Here is a 6,347-nt window from a genome sequence, read left to right as displayed (position 1 = left end):
ATATATATATATATATATATATATATATATATATTTATGTTTAGTTGTACAATGTTGAATCTAGTAGCAATGTTTAGGCACCAATTATAGAACACTATCTTCTGTAGTCTTTTGAAAATTGAATGTCTTAATTTTTTTGCTTATGTAGATTTAGAACACATATTTATTGAACATATCTACAAGAATAATTAAAGCATAAAATGATTGGAATTCCTTTTTAATGAATTCTTCTTAATTATGTTTATTTATAGAGTGTGGATTTTGATAGAAATACTTAGACAAAGATTATGAAATTGAAGGGAAATGAGGACATTTAAAAAAGTCACCTAAGATTCGTATGTGCATCTAGTGACTCATATTTTTTCAATAGCTTCCAATAAAATAATACAAACACATGTTATTATTCCACAAAAGTACAAAAAAAACATAGCATATTTCACACTATTAAAACCTCAAAGGAAAGTGATTGCAATTTACAAATCTAAGAAATTTTAGCAGTATTATGAAACAAAAATTTAATACTTCAAAATCATGAAAGTAGAAGAATGAGATAAAAGAGCAAAACACATATATACATGGAAAAAAATGAATACTCTAAAGCATCAAGTTGATATATTGTTCAACAACAATTAATAATACATTTTCAAGCTCTAATCCTTTACATGGAGTTTTACATCCTTTTCCATCCTAGAGAATATCTCATAGAATAATCTTATAGAATAATCTTATGAAATGAACTCCTCTCCTCTATTTTTTTGTAAATCAACTAAGGTGTCAACATATAGAGAGCTCAACACAAAGAGGTAGGTTCACATAGTTTATAAAATCATCTTTGAACCTAAAAGGTAATTTATGTCATAATATAGATAAATTGTTGATTCAATGATAGGTTTCTCACAACAACTTCTAAGGAACCAACACATGTATCATCCATAATGATCATCTTTCCAAATGCAATGCAATTACAACATAGAAATCACTATGACCAGGAATATGCACCTTACTTATCTCACACCACTTGTCAAAAATGAACTCTGTAATAAATCCACATTGCTAAAATACAATTCAAATGCATAATAGAAATTATCTTTTGTCAATTTAGAATATTTCTAAAGCAATTCCCTCTTCAAGTTGGAAATATATAACAATATATTCTAAAACATAGTGCTCCAAGTGGATGCCAACTTCCTTGAAAATAATAAATATGTCATCGCATCACCTGCTATGTGGGATTCCACCTCACCAATAGGTCCCACAAAGTGAATGACAATTTAGGAAGATAATTACTTAATATAAATCAATTAATTAAATAATTCAATAGGTTCGGACTCTAAGGTTGAGACACCTTAATCCCAACATTTTGCCACTTTTTGAAGATATGTCAAGAGTCTACATCATCAAATTCTTAGGATCCAAAATGATGAAACCATAATATCATAGCCATCTTGGATAATATATCATAGTACTTCCCTATTAAACGAACTTCTCTCTTATCTTTTTTGTAAATTAGCTAAGGTGTTAACATATAGAGACCTCAACACAAAGAGGTAGGTTCACATGGTTTCCAAAACCATATCTTCAAGACCTAAAAGGTAGTTTGTGTCATAATGTAGACAAATTTCCAATTCAATGATAGGTTTCTCATAACATCTTCCAAGGCAACAACAAACACACACACACACACACACACACACACACACACACACACACAAAATCCATAATGATCATCTTTCTAAATGCAATGCAAGTACAACATAGAAATTACCATGACCAAGAATAGGACCTTACTTATCTCACACCACTTGTAAAAAGTGAACTCCATAATAAATACCCATTGCTAAAATATAATTCAAATGCATAATAGAAATTTTCTTTTGTCAAAATAGGAGATTTCTAAATCAATTCCCTCTTCAACTTGGAAATATATAACAATATCTTCAAAAAATGTAGTGTTCCAAGTGGATGCCAACTTCATAAAAAATAATAAATATGACATTGTATCACTTTCTATGCGATATTACACCTCACCAAGAGGTCCCACAAAGTGAATGACAATTTAGGAAGATAATATCTTGATATAATCAAACAATTCAATAGGTTAGGAATCTAAGGTTGACACACCTTAATCCCAACATTCTCCCACTTTTTGAAGAGATGTCAAGAGTCTACATCATCAAATTTTGAGGATCCAAAATGATGAAACCATATTATCATGGCCATCCATGAGACTACACAAATCTTAAATATGTTTTCATGCTCCATCCAGACTCTAGTCCAAATAACACAAGAGTAATATATCTTAGTGATAAGAAAGGATAAAAAAATTTCCACCACTCCATAATACTCACAAGATATTAAAAGGAATAAACATTAATATCAAATCCCGACACAATTGTGAAGAAATCCTTTAGAAAAAAAAGAGATAAAACAATAGCTAGAACAACAATCAAATGTATTGCTCCCATCCAATTAATAAACTTGATAAACTAAAAATAGCATAGACAAAAAATTCTAACCCATATTATCACCCATGCTTGAAAAGTATACAACATCAATAAACTCGTTACACAAAAATAACCAACCCATAAATTGCAACCTCAAGCTCCATGTGTAAAATAGTTGATGAAGATAAAACACATTAAAAAACTCTTAATTCATTGGTAATGTTGAATCTAAAATATCAAATGCATACTAAGTTTACCAGTCATAAAACATATAAAGTGTAACCATTTATAAAAAATAACATACACAAACATATATAGTTCTTGCAAAAAACTACTACAATAAATTATTCTCTTAAACAATCTCCATATCCCTCTCAATTTCTCTACATCTGATGAACAACAAGTTACAAGAACCTCCATGTCAACATCAAAGAACTAGGTCACAACACATGAACACAAGTTAGTGATCAATATAACCCCATACAAAGTATAATATCCAATTTCAAGTGAATCTAAATATATAAGAAGACCACTATGATTGAAGAGAGAAACATAAAACCATAAACATATTAAAAATTCTTCTATAGATGAATCTAAATGAAATTTGTGCCAAGTATGATATTGTTCACAACCCTAGGAGAAAAGACATGACAATATCCAAAACCATTTAACCTCAAAATATCAAATATATCATAATATCAATTATCCACATGGATATAAGCCTCTCAAGGAAGATCATACTAGTCTATTTCCCCTTTCAAGAAATCAACCAATGAGTATATCTTATTATCATCATAAATGAAAATATAAAATTCCTTGAAAGAGATAACTATGTTGCCCATCTCTCATAATGAATCCCCTATATCCATATCATCATAACTCAATACCCATGTAAGAAAAGAATAAATCACCTTAGAGAAATAGTATGAAATACATCTCAATTAATAAACTACTAAGTAGAATTAGAATGGGGAGTGAGATTGCTTGTCCATGTTGATCTCTAAGCCTAAATTTCCTATTAATGTCAAACATTTAGTCATTTCCAAGGCAACGTTGGATGGTCATCATTGCAACTGAGCAATCCAAAGAAGACCAAGCTACAAAGGACTTGTTTAAATTTTATCATATGTCGAGCAAGTCAAAGGTTACCGAGCACCCTAGTAGAGACCAAGTCAGCACATATGTCAAGTAACACAGAAGAGAGTGAGAATTTGGGAAAGTTAGTTAATGTCGAGTGAGTCAGTATATGCTAAGCATATAGAAGCTGGGTGACAACATGAATGCTAGTTATGACCAAATGTCAGGACATTCAAGTGCCAAGTAAACCAGTTTTGACATATGAGTTTGTAATTACACAAACACTTATGTAAATCATTTTAGCTAACTTCTACATGATATTTAAAGATTGTAGAGGAAATTAAGGAGAATATTACACATTTTCTCAGAAGGCATTAATCACAAGAAAAGCATATTAACCAATCATAAAATTAGAAGAGTAAAATGGAAAAAGGGTGATATATTGATCGTTGATTAAGATCTAGAACTTTGTATTATTATCTATTTAAGAAGGGTTCTAAACCTAAGATCAGTACGAGTTGAAGAGAAGAATTGAACAAGCTAAGTATAAAGTGAAGAAAGACTAAGTTTGAAAGGAGGTCAGATAGAGCAACCATATCAGTGAAGTATAAAATAAAGATATTAGATTGAGATATTGAAGAGAGGAGATCTATAATTATCTTTTAGAGAAAACCAAAGAATCAGGTACTGAATTAGTTTTGACAGATTGAGTTAGGGAAAATGTCTTAATAGAGTGGTTCTAACAGACCTTACTTAAATCTCTTAACAAATTCCTTACTTTATTGTAAGTCTAAAATCATTTAACAAGGTAAGACCTTACAGTCTTAAATGCTTTTGAAAAAGTAGAACCCTCACAAGGTAGATCATCAATATGATTAAATTGTATCCCTAATAGGTGAAATTTTTAATTGCAACAAAAAATATTTGTGGGTTTCATCCCCTCCCCAATTTTAGCCTCATCTTGAAGTGTTTCCAGGTTACCAAAATCATTGTGTTATGATTTTATATTTTCATGGATGTTATTCTTAGATAGATTTCATTTCAACATTACAAGTTTGTGATTAAATGTTTTATGAGATCTAAGATATGAGATATATTAGGTGTGAATACAATTAATTATTTTATCTAGTGAAACATTTTATAGATCCTGATTGACCCCCCTCTCATTATCTTGTTTCCCATTGAGATTTCCAACAATTGGTATCAAAGCTCAGTTCTCTTGAATGAAGTTTATCAATGTGAGAGCATAAAATCTTGAAATGGAGGAATACAAAATGGGAAAAATCGTTGAGAACCAGATAATTGAAATCCATATCATACTACAACAACTTGAAGGAGAAAAATATGAGTTAAGAATATTCTTAAAGAAAAGGAGAGATATGGTCATTCAATAGAATAACACACTCTACAAGGAATTTGATGTTAGAAGATTTCTTAATAGTGGAAATGTTGATGATAGTGATGCAACAATAGAAGATCTACTAGAGAAGAACAACACTTTGAACAAAGAGGTCAAAGAACTCAAAAGAGAATAAGAATTTCAATCAGTAAGACTATGTGAGATGACAAAAAAAAAGAAGAAAGTTGAAGAAGATAAAATCATGGTTGAAGAAGACAAAATAAAAATTTCTACTAGACTTGAAGAAAAATTATTTGATGTGCAAAATCTTACAAGAAATCAATTTGATATGATGAATTGATTGTTAATTACAAATCTGGAGTTGAATAGAAAGGAAATGGAGATCACAAATATGAGATTATAGAGTGACCAACTAAGGAATGATTTGAGATTTGAGAAATAACTTCTAGAAAGAATGAATGAACTAAGTGAAGCTATCAGACAATTTGAAGAATAAATGAGATCACCAAGTTCATCTAGTGATACCTCTAGTCTAGGACATGTCAAGCATTCTTCAATTACTAAGGAAGGAGAGTCATCAAAGAGTGGTGAGCAAAGAGATGCAAAATGAAAAGGCAAACCTACTTGTCATTATTGTCATAAACTTGGACACAGTGCTAACATTTGCAAAAGAAAAAATGGTATGCAAAACCCTAAAATTAAGTTTACTGGTAACTATTTTAATTGCAAAAAACAAAGACACTAAGCACATGAATGCAAGTCAAAGAAAAGTGATGTACCTACTTCACCTATATTTGAAGGGAATTGTTACATCTATCAGAAATATGGACATAGAGCTCATGAATAGAGATCTAAAAAAAAAGCTAACTAGACATTTGGAAGGAAAACACATGCACCTAAGAAAGGTAATTCTTATAATTGAGATTACAACACATTGTATAATTTTCATTATTGTGGAGAGCATGGACACATCCAAAGAATTTTTATCAAGATACATTTTAGAGGAAATTACAAGAAATGGTTGAATGGAAACCTAGTTTGTTTCAGTTTTCTTAAGGTTGGACATGTTAATAAGAATTGCAAGAACTGAGCACCAACACCAAATAGTAAAAGCAAAAAAGGAAAAGGAAAAGTTGAGATGAAAAAAATATGGAAAGAGATAGTAGAAGCTAGAGGTAGTGGATCATGCGAAGTGGAGATCACCCAATCCAATACATCAATTCCTAAAAAGAAAAGTCATTAAAAGTCCATATCAACATGAATTAAGATGAATTAGGACAAATATGACAGAAGCATTGGGAAATGAAATATGTTACACTATCAAGTGTCAAGCATTAGGAATGCAATATGTATGTTTTGAAAAATGAGCCAAAATGAGATTACTTGTGGGATTGGGACCATGAGGAAATCACTAGATAAGAATGCTTAAGGTACTCTTGTGGCCACAAGGTTTGTTACTTATCACA

This window comes from Cupressus sempervirens, chromosome 1 (genome assembly GCF_028749045.1).
Source record: "Cupressus sempervirens isolate cs-2001-9-10 chromosome 1, ASM2874904v1, whole genome shotgun sequence".
Lineage (NCBI taxonomy): Eukaryota > Viridiplantae > Streptophyta > Pinopsida > Cupressales > Cupressaceae > Cupressus > Cupressus sempervirens.
Note: the sequence above shows the minus strand (reverse complement) of the source record.